Here is a 20,493-nt window from a genome sequence, read left to right as displayed (position 1 = left end):
TAAAATTTTAGGTGAACGGCAGTGACATTTTTTGTTTTGTTTTGCTTTATAGTTTGGTAATTGAGGTGTTGCAGGAAAACATTTCCTTATAGGCTTCTTCATTTCTGTGTTCAAGACCTGAACTGAAATTATTCTCAGTACGTATTCCAGTGAGCAATATGCATGCTGTTGTATGTTTTTTGAACTGTCAAGAAGTCTAACTTTAATTTGTTTTGGGTTTTTTTAATTCATGTATTATTGTTGAATAAGTAGAAGCTTTGCTGGCATATTCAGAAAATAACAAATAAAAAAACAAGCAGATGTCGTTGTTTATTGTGTCACTTTAAGTTTATTTCTTAGCATGTTGCAAAAACGACAGATAATTCTAAATGTATAACTTGTATTTATATAAATTAGTGAAGTTATAAAACCTCTGGGGATATAAGCCGATCCCACACATGAATGCAGACGTCTTTACATTAAATGAAATGTAAAGAGATTCTCAGATGTTAAAAACAGGAAGTACATAAAACCACTGATAAACACAACATTAAAAAGTCACTAAACTGAGTAAACAAAACAAATTCTTATAATTATCAAACAATAGAAACAGTAGAAAAGTTAATATATATAAATAACTGGATAATTACACAAAATGTAAAATGATCTAAAACAACTGTGGTAAACGTACAAAACATAAATGCCAAATAATAAAATCTAAAATAAGGTAAAACAGTATACTTGAAAAAGGATTTTATTTTCCATGATAAACATCAGCTTAAGCAGCAACAAGATAATTAAAACATACATACGAGAAATGTTGTTGAAATTGTTGGTAGCTATAATTTTACACAGTAAATACCATAGAGCTGGAGCATAAAGGCCAGACTAGATGTGTCTTTAGTTTGCTTTTGAAAACTTCCATAATATAGAATCAATGAACAAACAAAAAATTTCTGAGCAATTTCAAGTGTTTTAAATATCACTCCCCCACCAAAAAATAACGGATAACATAGAAAGTTAAAATTAACTCTTAATGGAAATAAATACAAAAAAAATGGAGTTCTTTTCTGCGTTTCATTATTAGACACTTTATTTTGTTAGACTTACCAAGTATTTCAGTTCTAGAGAATGATAAACAGATCAGTGTTTATTGCTAAAAAATGTTTTATTGAACTAAGGTAAAGGTCTTCTTCAGTCGCTCAGGGTCTTTTGGGGTTGCAGACATTTTTTTTTTTAATATCTGGGAAACCAAGACAGCAATGAAATTCTCATCAGTTGAAACCACATTTGAACAGGAAGTTAAAGCTGTAGATGCAAATCTGCCTGAAACCAGATAGCAGCTCGGTTTCACGTCGACAGAGGACGCTTTGGTTAACCTCAGCCTTGCTTGTTTTTTCCTTTCACACAAGGAAAAAACAAGCAAATGATGCTTGCAATGAGTCAGTATTCTGTTCAAAGACATTTTTATGATGTGCTGATAAAACAAGACATAGTGGCAATAATCATATGACCTTTGTGCAAATTTGTAAACGAAGACATACAAAGCAGATGTGAGTTGCTGCACTTTACAAAAGAAAAAAGAGGTTTTCTTCTTGGGTTTTTTGACTTCAGCAATCGCAGGTGTCAGCTGTAGTGTCTGTAAATCACATGACATAAATATAGTTACTGAAGAAATCATTAAAATGAAACCCATCTGATAACAAAATGAAAGCTTAATGATCTCAAAAGCTAATGGCCCAATGCTAAGATGACAAAGTGTGGAAAGTATAAATCAGTTTTAGAGCTTTGAGGATCGAGTCAAGTAAAAATATATATACACTTGAAAGGTATGTGGATAGATAGATAGATAGATAGATAGATAGATAGATAGATAGATAGATAGATAGATAGATAGATAGATAGATAGATAGATAGATAGATAGATAGATAGATAGATAGATAGATAGATAGATAGATAGATAGATAGATAGATAGATAGATAGATAGATAGATAGATAGATAGATAGATAGATAGATAGATAGATATTTTTGTTTTTTAGCTAACACAAAAAGGTTTCTGAACTGAAATCTTTTTTGAGGCAACATAGTTAACAACTATTCTACTTTTGATTCTAAAATTACTCCCTGAATAACAAATTCAGAGAGAATTCTTATTTTAATTTTTATTTATTCAGCCGCCTGTAACCATGCAGAGCTTTTTTTTTTTTTTTTACAAATGCTAATTTTGTATTTGACTGATGACAGCTTGTGAATTATCAGAACACAAATAAAAGTCCTAATTTTGTTTTTGCTGCATTTAAGGACCAGGCTGAGAACCATATTTTTAACATGCACCTGCAATAATAAGCTAAATTTTTCTGTGACCAAAACACTCTTTGATTAATGATTCTGTGAAATAGAGCAAAATTGTTTGTATACTTTGAAATGAACTAACAACCTTTCTAGGGTGTACCCAGCCTCTTTCCCAGTAACTGTTGAAAATAGGCACCAGTGCCTTCGTCACCTTGCAAGGATACCACAGATACATGTTTGTACTCTGTGTAACATTTTGTTTAATTATTGCATTAAATTCAGAATGGGATATTAGTAATTTCTTTAATAAAGGGAAAAAAAATACATAATTTTGAAATGTTAACTTCAAGCTTTAGAATTTAAGAAAATAATAGGACACAATTTAACCTGTCATGATGACATTGCCTTCTTTTAATTTTATGCAAAGTGAGTCAGCTTCTCCATCACTCAGCTATAAAAGTACCTCAGAAAGCCAGCTGAGCTCATTTAGTTCTTACCCTGCAGGATGTGTCTCCTAACTCTCCTGTTTGTTTTGGCAGCTGAATGTGAGGCTCTCTGGCTTTCATAAAGCACCAGATGTTAATTTTATATGAAATATTATCTACAAAGAAATTTGTACTTCTTCTACAGATGTGAGGTGTGACCGGCTGACACAGCCAGCCTCTGTGACTTTGCAGTCAGGTCAGACGCTGACCATTAGCTGTCAGGTCTCATTTTCGTTGAATCAGCGTCACACTCATTGGATCAGACAGTGGGAAGGAAAAGGCTGGGAGTGGATCGGAACTGATCGAGTTGGATACAGCTCCTATTGCAAAGATTCTCTTAAGAACCAGTTCAGTTTCAGTTCATACTCCTCAGGCAAAACAGTGACTCTCAATGGGCAAAATATGTAGCCTGACGATTCTTCTGTGTATTACTGTGCCAGATAGTCACACTGATATAAAACACCATGAGAGGTGTACAACACCCCCCTCAACCTTGTGCATGTGTTGCATGCAGCCACTAGAGGGAGAGCTAGCACATTATATACAGTCTTAGCACAGAACATCAGAAATAATACAAATCAGCAGTTCAGATATTTTATAACTTAATCTGTTTAATAAAGTAAAAACAGCTAACAACCTGAAAATGTGATGGAACTAAGAAATTATTTTAACAACCATAAGATTTGTTTATTTATGCTTGGTTTTGCTGATAGCATTTTGTTTAAATAAACAAACGCCACACTGTTTTCTTCATTGTGACCTATGGTTGCAGGATTTTGAAACTAAGTAAGGCTTCTTCATGTTATTAATAACAAACCTTTTCAAAAGAAAGTAAAAAAATTGTTCAAATACTATATCTTTGTGATTTTTTTTTCAATGACCTGTAACGGATTTCTTTCTTATTCCATATAAACTCAGAAAAAAAACATTCCTCGTTCCTGTGTTACTGGCTGTTTGTAAGGCAAACTTTGTTTTCTTAAAACACTTGATCTTATTCTTTACTTCAGAATATAAACTCCAATCATTTCACTTTCAACCCCAACATATTCTCTGTAGCTGTGCTTCTTCTGTGATTCTCACTGGAGAAGCAAACTAACAACATGCTGGAATCCCTACATGAATTTTATTTATTGCTCTGCTGGAGATAACCTTTTAGAAATAAAGAACTGTGAAAAATAGTACTTAATTATATCAATGAGCCTGTAACAGTGGCTTTCACGATTTTAACACCAGCTATTAAAATTACTCAAGCTAAAACTAAGATTGATTGTACAATATTCAACTCTAAAAAGAAAAAAATCTGAGGAAAACTTAACTACCCTGAGTTGAAGGTAGCTGATTATTCAACATGCAAATGAATAGGATTTAAAATGAAGAGAGAGGTCAGCTGCTTGTCACATCTTCTGTCAGTTCAGCTTTAGCATCAATCATGGTCCATTTACCTCTAATACTCCTGCTGATCACAGGACCCTGTGAGGAGCTTTCTGTGGAATCTGTCTGATAAAAACACCAGTCTCTCCATTTTTAGATGAATAACGGCGTTGATATTCTTCTGTTTGTTCACAGGTGTGTTCTCCATTGATCTCATCCAGCCAGACTCAAAGGTTTTGCAGCCTGGAGAGTCTTTGAGCATCACCTGTCGTCTCTCTGGTTATTCTCTCCATAATAGTTATGGAACAGGTTGGATCAGACAGCGGGAAGAAAAAACAATGGAGTGGATATTTGATCAGTGGGGAGGAAGAAGTGGTAGCCTTTACCAAAATAATGCTCTGACAAACAAATTCAGTTTTAGCAGAGACATGTCTGCTGAAACAGTGACAATAACAGGACAGAATCTGCAGCCTGAGGACACAGCTGTTTATTACTGCGTGAGACGAGACACAGCGATGCAAACAGTAGAAAGACCTGAACAAAAAAAAGATCAATGACAGAATGACAAAATAAATGCTTTGTTAGATGTGTATTATCATTCAGCTGTGAGGATGATAACAATGTCAAAACATAATTTAAATGTAATGCTGTTTTAATGCTATTAATTAGTCACATTGATTAATTCAACAATGGCTTCACATGTATGCCTAAAAAGTCAATCTGCAGTTAATCCAGAATGCTGTCAAGCTGCTGGACTTTAAATTGAGATCTGAATACCAAAGTTATCCAATAACTCTTTGATTATCATCTGTGACCAATTACAACTAAGCAGCAGGTTGATTCCGACAGCAGGCAAAAAAAAAAATCAACAGTTATTTTTTTACATGTGAATGTTGCAAGCTTTTGTCAAAATAATGCTCTGAAGAACAAGATCTGCTGCGACTGAGACACTTCAGCATAGCAGCAGTAAAAATAGTAGGACAGAATCTGAAGCCTGACATGTAAACAGGATTTTTATGTGTCAACTGGAGTGTACCTTAATTGTAGCACTGGACTCTTGCTGTAATATCAAAGATTAGTTCTATCAATCATATTTTAGTTACAAAGAGTTTATTTCTACTACAATAAGTAGCAGAAAACACATAAGAGTAATATAAAGTGATAATGTCTACGTAAAGGGTGAGAAAAACAATGTTGCAGCTTTTCAGAAGATCTCTAGAGGGCAGTAACAACTTGTGTAACAAACAGACACTAAAATTTAAATAGGAAAAATGAAAAAAAATAAAAGCCTTAGGCAAACAGAAAAACCTCAACAGACCATCAGGAAGAACTCATGATTTCTCTTCCATAAAGCTTAACGATTAAAAATCAATCAATAAATCAAATACTATGCTCTCATCAGCAACTGGCTTTTCTACTTTTATTGACATCATCCTAATACTCACAATGTTAAACATGCTATGTTTAACCTCTTCCTAAGTTAAATGAAGTGTCAAATCATCAAAGTTACCAGCAGTCTGAAGTCCTCCCTTCTCTTGCTTTTAGGGAGGGGTTTATGCAAAATGGACATTGCTATTTAATCAATGGATAAAGAAAGAGAACTGTGGACAAACGCAGCGTATTGTAGCAGGATGGACAGTATAATAGCGATACTGCTGGCAATAGCCATTTGTTGGAAAGGTAAAGAGTACTGGAAACATTATCACCTTAAAGCTAGAGTCTAATTCCTGCTTTAGTTCTGTTTTAATTTTTTTTTTTATCAAACCTGCAACTGAAATTTTAAGCCATAATTCCATAAATTGGAAATACTTTTACTAATCTCTGTAATAATTCATATTTTGTTTTGTTTGTTTATGTCTTTTTGACAGGTATTGATGGTCAGACTTTGACAGAATCTGAACCAGCAGTAAAAAGACCAGGAGAGTCTCACAAACTGACCTGTACAACATCTGGAATCTCATTCAGCAGCTACTGGATGGCCTGGATCAGACAGGCTCCTGGGAAAGGACTGGAGTGGATAGCAATTATTGAATATGACAGCGATAGGAAATACTACTCACAGTCAGTCCAAGGCCGGTTTACTGTCTCCAGAGACAACAGCAGAGAGCAGCTGTATCTGCAAATGAACAGCCTGAAGGCAGAGGATTCTGCTGTTTATTACTGCGCTCGAGCGACACAGTGACTGAATTTATTTCAAGACGTGTACAAAAACCACAGCTCTTTTCATCTATATAACTTTCTCAGCACAGAGATAAGTTACACAGTATTGTATCTGACTATGTTTTTGTCAGTCTTATTTTGTCAGTCCCAAGAATCAGCCAGACTTGTACAGATCCACAGTTCTCTTCCTAATGTCTTGGCTGATTTCATTTGACTTTTCCATGTCAAACAAGAAAGCTATGTAATCAAAGTGCAACCTTAACACACATCCACAGGTGTGCCTCCAATTAACTTTGCTGTCAGTAAACCTATCAGAACTTTTTAATGTCATGACATCGTCACATGGGGTTTCCACATGTTTTAAAAATATAGTAGTAATTATGAAGACATTAATGAATAAATCTCTGACATATTCTTTCTCTCAACTGTGTAATTTATCAAAGAGTAAAAATTTTGCTTATTCTTACTGACCTAAAATGAGACTTAAACTTAATATTTGGACAAAGATTGCATTGTCTTAGAATGTGAGTGCCATACTTGTTCTGCAGCTAATACTTTGCTTTTTGGTGAAAATCTGGATCTTTGGAGACAGGAATATTTGACATCTTGTCTTGAATCTCAAAAGCAAAACCTTCACCTTAAAAAATTTGTCACTCTGAGAATACCGTCTCACTCATTTTTTTCATATATTTTATTGTCATTTGGTACATTGTTCACACACCTACAGTACTTCTTAATATATAATGAATTGTTCACAAAATATGCTCCCTGATTTAAGAAAAATTAACAGCACAATATAAAATACATCTTTATCATACCATTAGATTTTTTTACTCATTTTAATATTGATTGATTTCAAAGTTGGAGTTATTAGTAACTGATTAAAGCAATATTGTACATTTTATTGTGGGCTTTTTCATTATTTGAGGAGGAGTCAATGCAAAACTTCGACTCCTACCACCACTATTTATCTGACTGCACTGAGATCTTGTGATAATTATTGTGGAACCATGGATTGCAGGATCAGACTCTTGCTTTTAGCCATCTGTTTGACAGGTGAAGGTTTTCTCCTATTTTGATTTCTCACTCATCTTATTTTCAGAACAAAATTTATCTGGTGTTTTTATATCTCTCTTTAGGTGCTGATAGTCAAACTTTGACACAATCTGACCCAGTCATCAAAAATCCTGGTGCTTCTCACAGGCTGACCTGCACAACGTCTGGGTTCACGTTTGAAGGCTACAGGATGGTCTGGGTCAGACAGGCTCCTGGGAAAGGACTAGAGTGGATCGCATATATAAGCACATCTAGTACACCTATCTATTACGCCTCGTCTGTCCAGGGTAGATTCACCATTTCAAGAGATGATTCCAGAAGTCAACTCTTTCTACAAATGAACAGCTTGAAGACTGAAGATACAGCAGTGTATTACTGTGCCAGGTGTCTCACAGTGACAAAATCTAAAGGGAAATCAATTCAAAAACTGCTTCCCTTCTTGATGCTGTAACCACCCACCTGGCACACTTCTAGTTCACATTAGAATTTCTTAATTTTCTTGTCATTTTAATTCATTTAATGTGCTTGCATAAATACTGATGAGTGCGATTAAAACTTAAAATGTTAAAGTGTTAAACAACAATGTCAGAAACAACGACTTTGTTGGTTAAAATTATTTCTGAAACAGATGTATGTTGTGTACTGAATAAATGCAATACTTTTAATAATTAAAAAATATATATTTTTAAATGATTCCTTAAAGAAAAACTGAGACACACCACTATAAACACAGGAAGTGTCCAGCAACATCAATTGTCAGTCACAGGCAGTTCAGGCCTTTATAAATAAACAAAGGCCTTTAAACAATTTCATCTCACTGTAAACATGTTTGATGGGAGTCTAATAGGATTTGCATTGAGATAATCAGTTTTGGATACGCATGACACAAGAGGTTAAACTACAATAATTAATATTAGGGAAATCTATGACCTAAGACCTAGAATAATTAAATAAATTGTAAATAAATTGTATATATAAAATCTACATAGATGTCATGAGTTGTAAACGGTTTAATCAATAGAGTATGTGTGTTTGCATTGATACATATGTCCTTGATATTTTTGTGGAGCAACTTGGAATATTTTACATTTATCTGAATATTCATAGGCATGCAAACAAGTTGGATTTATAAGCAGATGAAGTGTTTGTTTCAATTCTGAGTTCCCAGTGCTTCTACCAGCTCAACTTTGACTCCAACCATGGACTCTGTAGCGTTGATGCTGCTGCTGACAGCTGCATCTGGTGAGGAACTTCCCATAAAAATTGCTTTAGGAACACTGGTGTTTATCTGAAAGATGGCATTAATGTTTATATGTCCCTACAGGTGTGTTTTGTATTGATCTCATCCAGCCAGACTCAAAGACCGTTCAGCCTGGACAGTCTTTGACAATCACCTGTCGGGTCTCTGGTTATTTGTTGACCGATAGCAGCTATGCAACAAGTTGGATCAGACAGCGTGAAGGAAAAACATTGGACTGGATTTTAACCATGTGGTACAATGGAAACATAGCTCCAAATAATGCTCTGAAGAACAAGTTCAGCAGCAACAGAGACACTTCTGCAGGAACAATTACGATAACAGGGCAGACTCTCCAGCCTGAGGACACAGCTGTATATTACTGTGTCAGAATCAGCACAGTGCGACAAAACACCAAGATGCCCACACAAATACTATATGGCCTGTTTAATCCTAAAAAACGTATCATGTGCAAGCACTAAAGCTTTGGCACTTGAGAATTTACTACAGTAAATCAACCACTGTGTTGATAGAAAGTGCCTTGCATTGCTTGTTCTGCACAAACGTTTTTGAAATAGATATCATTCATAGAACAAGCAGAATAAATTAATGTCATTTCTGAGATCAGTGGCTAGTGCTTTTACCTGACTCCAGAAAGTTTCTTGATTTCCTTTGCAACCCTAGATGGACCAACCATGAATGTAGAGTGAATTAATGAATAAGGTCAGATTCATAATATTATGGTCTATCGTGTGAGTGTCAGTTAATATTAGTAATAAATCATTTGCTCAAAATTTACTCTGAGTCAAGTTGTATTTCCAATTTGTTCTTGAGTTAACACTATTGTACAGGTTCCTCCATCTTTTCCCCAGTGTTAGTATTTATTTAAATTCTTTCAGAAAATATATTTAGAATTTTTCACACAATATATTTATAATTTCACTTTCTTGTGGTGGTTACTGCATTATTGTGTTTACTATTATGGGTGCACAGATTTAGTAAACGCCTTATGTTTATTTGACTATTTATTTAACTATTTTGTTTTGCTGAGTTTGAAGGACTGGCTGGGGGAAAGGACTGGTTGAAAGACAAACCAGGAAGTGGAACAAACCATCAGGCTGCTGGAAGCAGGGGACTTGATGTTGAAGAAACTGCCTCTCTACTAATAGCATAATTGTTAAAACATTTTTGGTGTTAGGTTGTTTGTTTTTTACAGTTGTGTTGTAGTCAAAATGTTTTGGTTTGAATTAGGAATATGTGTTTATGCATTGTTTGTCTTTGTCTCATCTCCCACCCCTCCTCGTTTGTATAGGCTTTGTGTATAAATTCCCTTGTGTGTTCATTGTGTGAGGTCAGTTTTGGTTTGTTATCCTGAGTTAGGTATGCCTTAGTTGATGATTTCTTTTGGTCCCATTTTGTTATATTTTTTTGAGATTTGTTGTTGAAAGCCTTTTGTTAAGATTTTTTTGAAAAATAAATAGAAATATTTTTTTTTATATTTGCCTTTGTCTTTGTCCTTTACTGGGTAGACTGTAACAAGTATTATAAATTAATTATCCTTGTATTTCTGCTCTCTCAGTTCCAGGCTTCTCTCTAAGATTCTCATTGCATTGTGTTTATTTTTCAAATACTTAATCTGAACCTGGAATTTGCCACCATTTTGATTCTTTTCCCACATATTGTGATGTGAACAGTCCCTTTAGTTAAACCTCCTGCAACTCACTGACAAATGTTTCATGTAAAGCTTGGAGCAAAAGACAAACCGAGATACATAATTTTCTTATAATAAAAATTCTAGCAGAAATCTATTACATTAAAGTCTATCCACAGATGAAGAGTGTTGAGTTTAAAAAACTCTGCATGTTTGTATTGTCATGGTTTTAATTATGGTTGAACCCAAAATGTCAGAGAAGTATATTATTACAGTAAAAAAAGACTTTCAGTCAGTTGCATTAATTTATGGGTGGAGTCAATGCAAAACATGGATCTTTGCTGCCTTTTCATATCTGACCATGAAGATAATGCAGAAATCAGTTTGCTGTCATCTTAACATGATGGACTGGAGGAGAGGACTGTTACTCATTTTTATTTTCTGTGAAGGTGCAGAGTTTCACTGATATTCAGTTTTCTTATCTTCTTTTGTGTTAACTTAAATAACTTATCTTCCTTTTTACAGGTGTTGTTGGTCAGACTCTGACACAGTCCGAGTCAGTGGTTAAAAGACCTGCAGAATCACATAAACTGACCTGTACGGCCTCTGAATTCTCACTCACCGGCTACTGGATGCCCTGGATCAGACAGGCTCCTGGGAAAGGACTGGAGTATATCGCTACAGATGCTGGCGGCAACAACTTTTACTCTGAGCCAGTCAGAGGCTGGTTTACTGCCTCCAGAGACTACGACAAACAGCAGCTGTATCTGCAGATGAACAGTCTGAAAACTGAAGATACTGCTGTTTATTTCTGCGCTCGAAAAACACAATGGCTGATATTGGTTAAGAACCTGCACAGAATCCTCCACACCCTTCAGATGTAAAACATTTAAGCTTCAATAAAGTAAAGGAAGGTCACAAGTTTAAATACGTCATCACATATTAACTTAGATATCATCCAAATAAATACAAGAACATTTAATCAAATCTTTAAAATCCAATTATTCATCAAGACTGCATACACAATAAAACATGCAGCTGATTTCTTCACATTTAAAAAGTATGTGAAGATATGGAAATAAAGTTTAGTGAACAGTTTTTGAAATGTCTTTGGTCCAAAGAGTGGAAAGAAGAGCTCCAATATCAAGTAACATATTTAAGAACATAGTTTTCATAGAACTGAAAAAAAGTTAATGTTTGAACAAAAAGAAAACAATCAATAAGCAGGTTTGCCCTATATATTCTAAGTTTATGCAATGTTAGGAGTAAATCCCTCTCTGGTTATTATGTACCAGTATATTCTCACAGATGAGACACAAACTTAGAGATTAGAGACAAAAGCAGAACTAAAAAAATCATCTTAAAATATAACAACATAATCATAAAAACAAAACAGAATCATGCTGGTGAGAAGAAACTACACATTCTTTTAGATCCAGCAGTAGGATTTCATAATTATTAGAACTTGACCTCAGCTACTTAAAACTTCCCACCATCAACTTATTTATTTGTTTAAGAAAGCAAAACTAAACTGGGAGCTTTAGAGAAATGTTTAGTACACACCTTCATGTAATCCCTTTGAACTGCTTTATGCTATACAAATAAACATGACTTTACTTAACACCTTACACAGTGATTATGTATTCATTTTTTTGTCAGTCATGAAATTATGTTTCAAGTCAGGTCACGTTCAATAGAGTGTTTAAGTTTACTGTTCCGAATAAATTTACTTTACTACACTAGAAAGAAATTTCACACAATTGCATCTTTTTACTCTGAAACCACAGGCATCAGTAGCACGAATGAAACTTATGTAACTGTGGACACAGTCAAATGCATCGACAGCACAGCTGCTGTTTTGGTTTCAAATCAAAAATCAAATTAAATTTTATTTGTATAGCACATTTCAGCAGCAAGGCATTTCAAAGTGCTTTACATCATAACAAACACAGAATCACAATGCAATATAGAATCAATAATTAAGTCAAGTTACATCAATAAATTTGTAATTGATTACATTTCAAATACAATTCTAAACAGGTGGGTTTTCAGTTGAGATTTAAAAGAAGTCAGTGTTTCAGCTGTTTTACAGTTTTCTGGAAGTTTGTTCCAAATTCGTGGTGCATAGATGCTGAAAGCTGCTTCTCCTCGTTTGGTTCTGGTTCTGGGGATGCAGAGCAGACCAGAACCGGAAGACCTGAGAGGTCTGGAAGGTTCATACAACAACAGCAGATCTTTAATGTATTGTGGTGCTAAGCCGTTCAGTGATTTATAAACTAACAACAGTATTTTAAAGTCTATTCTTTGAGCTACAGGGAGCCAGTGGAGGGACTTTAAAACTGGTGTTATGTGCTTTGTGAGTTCCTGCAGCTGACAGACATTTTCTTTAAAAAAAAACCCAAAACTCAGTAGCAGTTCATTTTATTTTAAAGTTTCACTTGTTACAGAGGCAGTTTAAAACATTTTTGTAGCACAGCTGACTGACACAAATTGTCCGATGGGGATTTGGGGGAGTGTTATCTTTGATGACCTCCGGAAACATTTATTAAATTTTTAAAATAATACCGGTACAAACAAACATTTCTGCTGCACAAACAAGTGCAAACCAATTTTGTTTATTTTGAATTCTGACCTATCTGGCCAACTCCAGATAGGAGTTAGTCTCCTATCTGGGTGAGGAGGCCAACTTCACCCAGATATCAAAAATATTGAGATAAAATAATTTCTCGTAGGAGAGTCAAGACAAATAAATCTGAGAGAAAATGTCTTGGTTTGATTTTTATATAATTAAATTTTTCTTTTATTTTAATAATTTTGACTGTAGAAAAAATAATGTATTGTCAGAAAAACCTTCAATATTTTTAACTTTTTAACTTTATGATTTTTTCTTATATGAAGATCAAAATGGTTGAATTTTGTTGGATTACAACTGTTTATTATTAGTCTCATTACTTGAATAACTATTTCCTATTTGCAGGATTATAAAAGACATTTTCGTGCCTAAATAGATTTTCCTATTACATTTCACTGAAACATACGATGAAGGAGGAGGAGCTTCTGTTAACAAATTCCCTGGGAGTTGAAATCCTATTTAAGACAAACTGGTAGTTTTTAAAACTTACGAAGAACACTTTCAACATGGCTCTCAGAGATGTAACCTTGTTAGTGGCTACTTTGTTTATTTTGAGCGGTGCTGAAGGTCAAACCATTAGAGAGTCTGAACCAGCTGTTAAAAACCCTGGAGAGTCTCACAGACTCACATGCACAACATCTGGTTTTAGGTTCAGTGGCTCAGTGTGGGTCTGGATCAGACAGCCGCCTGGCAAAGGACTGGAGTGGATTGCTTTGGTGCACACATCTAGTAGACCCATCTATTATTCAGACTCAGTCCAGGGTCGATTCAGCATTTCCAGAGACGACTCCAGCAGTAAAGTCTATCTCCAGATGAACAGTCTGAAGACGGAGGACTCAGCGGTGTATTACTGCGCTCGAATAGACACAGTGAGGCAAAGTATCACAAGAGTCAGACAAAAACTACTTCTTCTGTTTACACCAGCCACACGAAGCATTTGATTTTCTCCTTATAGCAGTCTGTTTGATCTTTCTTTACAATATTAGATTTTGGTGAATAAGTCACGTAGTAAATTTACACAATAATTTACAATGCTGACCCCATTAGGGGCAATGGTGTTAGAAAATGGATGGATGGATGGATGGATGGATGGATGGATGGATAGCAAAATGAGTGATTAATTGTTCAGTGATAAATAGCTTTAAAATAATTATAAGAGCAAAAATAAACGTTACTACCCACAATTTTGTTTAATTGATTTTTATTTTTTATGTTGTCATGAAATACATAAGCACAGTAATTTCGATTGTTGAAAAATTAGTTTTAAGTGCAGTAGTGGAGGTTTTTACACGGCAAATGTAATTAGTTTTTTTTTTTTGTTTTGTTTGTAAAATTATGATACCAATTTCATTAAATATGCAACACATGGGACCAAGTTCCTTAGATCAAAACTCAAGTGACATACATTAATCTGAACAACTCTCTAATCTAAGTTATGGTAAATATAAATATTTCAAAAACTGTCCAAAAGTCTTCTTTAGTCTGTTGGGGAAAAAAAAAAAAAAAAGATTATTGCATATCTCAGTTATAGTAATGTATTCACACTGAACACAGGTTAAAGTTACATTTTTACTAAATAAACCATAAAAGCAGCTGTGGCTTTGAATTTGAGGAGACAGTAAAGTTCAGCATCAGGCTTTCTGACATTTATGACTATAGAGACATTCACTTCTCACCCATTTCTTATGATCAGCTTTGAATTCAGTAAAAAGTATTCAAAATGTTGCTCATCTGAATTTAGTGACATTCATCAATCAAACTCATCAAACTTAAGCTTTTGCTTATGCATATCGAGAGGCATAACTTGTGCTAAAACATTGTTCAAACTTTAAAACATATATTTCTCTACCATTTACCACTGTATTAGTGATGTTCTACATTTCTTCTTTCTGAAAATTAAATTTTATCCTCTCATAAAGGTTTTTATAAGCTATGTACTCATAGAAAGATGTAAATCCAAAGTCTCCACCCATGTCTGCTTGTCCTATATATTTTCACCAGAACAGCTTTCGCATTTGAAATCTAAACTGTAACCATGATAGTCACAGGAAGTATTTTCCTCTTGGCTGTTATTTCAGGTGAGTTAACTCTACCCAGCTGAGAAAAAAAGAAAAAGCTTCCGGTGATGTGTGCAGTTGTCAAAACTCTGTGTTTGTTTTAGCTGCTCGGGGTCAGTCCCTCACATCCTCTGAGCCAGTGGTCCAGAGACCAGGACCCTCAGTCATTCTGTCCTGTGAAGTACAGGGATTGCCTCTGGCTTGGCTCCACTGGATTCGTCAGAAACCAGGAAAAGGACTAGAATGGATTGGACGCATTGACAGTGGCACTGGCACTATATTTGCCCAGAGTTTCCAAGGCCAATTTTCAATCACCAAAGACACTTCGCAAAACACAGTTTCTCTGACAGTGAAGAGTCTGAAACCAGAAGACGCTGCAGTTTATTACTGTGCAAGAGAGACACAGTGACACAAAACTCTACAAAGCTGTACAAAAACTGACAAACAATAATATCTATGAGAGGCAATGAAGAGTGTGATGCTTTGAAAACACGTTTTCTATTGGCTTAAAAGAATGCACTGTGTGGAAAGTCTATGTTTCTGCAGAAATAAAATAAAGTCTATTAAGGAATTAACAAAAAAAAAACCCTCCCTTTTCTTTCAGTCACCATGATTCCCTGTCTTAAGTTTTTACAGAAATTTTGAGAAACATAAAACAGATGGGTATATGCACGGATAAAAGTGTAAATGGAAAGAAAGATTTGGAATACCTACAGTTTAAGTCTGCATTGAAAGATCCTGTGGACACAGGAAAAATGTATAATTTCTTATCATAATATGCAACCCATTCTCACTCCCTACTCGTCATATATTGACGCAGGGGAAGGTCTGTCGACGTCACATGTTGACGCGTGGGGTACCCTTCGCGTCAATATGTGACGCATGGTCAGAAATCGTCCCAACTCGTCAATATATGATGAGTCGGGAGTGAGAATGTGTTGTATTATTTTGTATTTTAATACATAAAAAACAATAATTTTTTTGGGTATGAAACACGATGGCACTTTCAAGCTGGGGCAAGAAAAAAAATAGATACATTGTTTTAGACAATGCCTGAAGGTTTGAAGATCAATTATTGTTGTTTTCATTATTGTTATATTTGTGTTTTGGTTTGTTGAAAACTTGTAATTACACTTTTTATGCACATTGTGTCTGAAAACTGAACCGTAGTGCAGTTTTTCCAGAGTTTGTTTCATTTAAATGATAAAAAGAGATCTTAGATGGTTATATTTAGAGAGCAAACTAAAATATAACACAAACACACAAACTATAAGTTGTGGTATGACCATATGCTTTGCAGTTTCGCATGTTTGAACACTAGAGGGCAGTCAATGCAATAAAATACAGTGCTGCTGTTTATGCTTGAGTTATATGGCACACACTAATTAGATATTTGTTTTATTTTAGGAGTAAATGAAATATTTTTATTTCCAAAATCATTTAATAAGATGAAAATGTGTCGCTACAGATATGTTTGATTTTATTTTACTTTTTATTTTTTTGCACAAATAAAAACTACAGGCAAACATCTTCATTAATTCACAAGTCTTATATTTGAAGTCATGTTGTGTGCAGAAGGAATAACATTTTCTCCCAAGTATTTACTGTAAAACAGAAAGGAATGTACTGTACATGACGGTAACGGGACTAACTAAAACATTTACTTCACGGAGATTCAGAAAATCTCTTAAAACTTTGAACGCTGTCAAAGTTTTAGTTCCTCACAAAGTCAGCTCTTCTTCACTTAGGAAATATCTCACGACTAGTTAATAAGCAAATATTTAACCAGACGATTCCTCAGTTTGATTGATTGATGTTTTGTTCTACTGTTTGAGGAGGAGTCAATGCAAAAATTCTGTCACTTTTAATACTTATATGACTGTAGATGGTGACAGAGAGCAGTGATCAAAGTTCACATGATGGACTGCAAGGAAGGGCTGGTGTTTTTATCCTTCTGCTTGGCTTGTAAATAAATTTTCTTCACTTTCAGAGACTTTTGAGATGTTTTACATTCAAGCCTAATGTTTTGCTAAATTTTTATTTTTAACTTTACAGGTGTTGTTAGTCAGACACTGACTCAATCTGAGTCAGTGATAAAGAGGCCAAGCGAAAACCACAAACTGACCTGTACGGCCTCTGGATACACATTCAGTAGCTACAGCATGGACTGGGTCAGACAGGCTCAAGGAAAAGGACTGGAGTGGGTTGCTTATGTCAGAAGTGATGGCGGTCTAATATACTACTCTCCGTCAGTTCAAGGCCGATTCACCATATCCAAGGACAACAGCAGACAACAGGTGTATCTGCAGATGAACAGCCTGAAAACAGAAGATTCTGCTGTTTATTATTGTGCTAGACACACACAGTGAAAAAAATAGTGTGGAGAGCTGCACAAAATCCTCCATCTGTATCCTAGAAAAAAGAAAAATACAAAATAAATTTACAAAGTCATAGATTCAGTCATTGTAGTAAGTTAATAAAACTTTGAGGCACCATGATAGTTTGAGGTTTAACCTGTCTGGCAGTTCAGTGGTTAATGGTATGTAATCTCTCTCTCTTGTAGTTGTGGAGCACAGAACATTTATATACCCATTGTAAAAAGTTTTTTTTTAATTTAATTTTATCTTTTGCTACCATTCACATGGTGTAGGAAAGAGCAATGAGAAAATTTGAACTTGTATGTCTTTATTACTCTTAAGTAGAAACCAAAACAAGCAAACAGATGCCGAGCAAATTTAGAAATGACTTTAAGCATGTTTTACAGCTTGTATTTGTTTCTGGTAAACAACATCCAGGCACTCAATTTAGGATTGTATTTTTTTAATATTTTAAATCTTTGTCACACAATTTATCTCCCTGGTGTTTTCAGCCACACGCTCTGCACAACACACAAATTTATCCAGTGGTCAGATATAGCTCATGTCATCACGTAAGACATTGTAAAGGCTTAGGGTTATTTAAAGTTTTTAAGCAACAAGTCTAAGTCACATAAGTTATCCTGAGCCAACACAGTGGATGGATAAATGAATGGATTAATCCTTAAAATGTTTAAACAGTTTTCAACATTATCATGAGACATGTTTTTTTGTTTGTTTTGTTTTTGTTTTCTAGAAGCTTAAACTTCTAAAAATGAGCCATAGTCACACATGTAATTTTTCCCAATTTTTGATGACTTTCAATATTGAAATGAGATTCATCTAAATTACGAATCCCATTGACCCACAGGTGACAGCAAGATGTGGTAAGATAACACAACTTATGTAAACACAAAGACATAAAAACACGTCTCAGAAAGAACAGCTGCTGTAGTTTCTGACTTCCTGACATGCAGTGGTCATTAATACGTTAAAATTGCAATAACATTTTATTTAGTTTAAAAGTGTACAGTGTGAGTGGATGTTTATGCATGTGGCATGTAACAACCCAAAATTACAGCTCACTTTGATTAAACCACTACTGATAGAAACGGCTTGTTTGGTTTTATGCAAACTCACTGAGCCCCTCCTTCCTCTCGGGTATTTATAAATTATATCAGCTGGGAGTGGAGACACTTCCCAATCACAACATGTCTCCTTTAGCTCTTCTGCTGCTGTTGGCAGCTGGATCCTGTGAGTAACTCTGCATTAGTCATAACCAACAGATCTATTTTATCACTGCCACTAAGACATGTTTTTCATCCAACAGGTGTGATTTGTGAACAGCTGACACAGCCGGACTCTGTAAATGTGCATCCAGGTCAGCCTCTCACCATCACCTGTCAGGTATCTTATTCTGTTACGAGCTACTGGACCTGCTGGATCCGACAGGCAGCAGGGAAGGGACTGGAGTGGTTTGGATGCAGAGTTGGCTCATCTACATCCTACAAAGATTCACTGAAAAATAAGTTCAGTATTGACATAGACTCCTCCAGGAACACAGTGACTCTTAAAGGCCAGAACATGCAGTCTGAAGACACTGCTGTGTATTTCTGTGCAAGAGACCGCACCATAACACAAAACATCAGACGACCAAACAAAATCCCCTGAGGTCTCAAAGACACCAGAGGGGGAGCCCTCCCTTCAAATAAACCAACGTATGCCTCAGCTTAGGAAAATTAGAAAAGAAAGTGATAGCACATATGAAAATTGCAAATATTTACAGTCATATAATTTGCTGATAAAAAGAAGCATGCAAATAAGTTATATGTTTCAAACAGTTTGTCTTTTGGTGCAGAATTTGCTTTTAGTTTTCTCTTATTGCAGGGACGATTTACAGCGGGAGTGCTTTAGTGTTAGGCTTGACACAAGCATTTTGCCCCCTTAATTATTTTAAAAGAAAAAGTTAATTACTTATGTAAAGAAAATATTTCACTTGATAAAGCTACATAATGTTAAAAAGGTTTTCAAAATTAATGGACCCTTTATGAAGTTTTTGACTTCAAAATCAAAATAACAGTTGAATATGACTTTGACGATGATTTTTTATTGTATGGCTTTAACACATAATGCTGTCATAATTAAATAATAAATATTTTACAGTATGAATTACATCACTATTTTTTTTCCCAATATGCCCATTTAAATTGTCAGAGTATCAATTCAGTTGCTTTATGTTTGCTGGTTTGAAAAGAGCTGTAAACAGATAATAGTGAATGGCATCATTTACAGTATGTCTGCTAGGATGCTGGTTTGGCCACTTCAAAATGTCTACGCCAATCACAACAACTGACCAATTTGTTATTTTCCTGAGAACTAGAACAAAGTTCTTTCTGACTTAGCTGGAAATTTTGTACTTCAATATATAAATGAATTATATGCACAAATCTGTTAAACTGCCTCACACATGCTTCATATTCCTTGATATGATAAGAAGATTCTCTCAGAATGTGCTGAGAACAAGGTGCAATACTTCCCAAGTCAGAGCTGGAGAAAAAAAAAAAAGTTTTTTTAGAGTACTTTTACAGGTTTTTATTATCTTATCTTATATGATTTGATCTTTGAGCATGTATTTGCAAACAGAGGAAACAGTAAATGCTACCTGTACTTACACTATCTAACAATCTCTCAGCCTCAAATGCTCAATAAGAAGTCCTTTATGACATTTGAATAATAAAAAAACTTGTTTTTTTGAACACATGTTAATTTGAGATATAATTTAAAAAATGGCCTGCAAGTCTTGAACAATCTTATATTTTTCTGTAGCTGCAAGGCTTCAGATTTGTTTATATTTTCAAATTGACAGTATTTCTTATTTTTTGTATTTTGCCAGAAAATGTTTGAGTACAGTGACCAAACTAAATATTATTAACTTAACAACCTATAAGCTGTACATAAACTAGTCTGCTTACCCTCTCTGTTTGGTTTTGGGAGGAGTTAATGCAAAATATAGATCTGCTCTGCCTCTACTTATTTGACCATGAAATATTTGGCAGAGAACAGACAACTGAGGTAGAAATGATGGACTTGAGGGCACCATTGTTGCTTATTTTTATTTTCTGTGCAGGTAAAGAATGTAACTGACGTCTGTTTTATGCTGTTCACCAACTTACATAGATAAACTGTTCTGTGTTCTGACAGGTGCTGATGGTCAGA

At 34.8% G+C, this 20,493-nt stretch overlaps 1 protein-coding gene across 1 annotated transcript in view; it reads left to right on the top strand.

Moving 5' to 3' along the window:
• Positions 1–20,493, top strand: part of LOC116734897 (uncharacterized) — a 161,545-nt gene that overhangs the window by 87,459 nt on the left and 53,593 nt on the right. The gene's annotated exons all lie outside the window — the stretch shown is intronic.

This window comes from Xiphophorus hellerii, chromosome 16, assembly GCF_003331165.1.
Source record: "Xiphophorus hellerii strain 12219 chromosome 16, Xiphophorus_hellerii-4.1, whole genome shotgun sequence".
NCBI classification, from domain to species: domain Eukaryota; kingdom Metazoa; phylum Chordata; class Actinopteri; order Cyprinodontiformes; family Poeciliidae; genus Xiphophorus; species Xiphophorus hellerii.
This window is presented reverse-complemented; position numbering and strand designations above follow the sequence as displayed.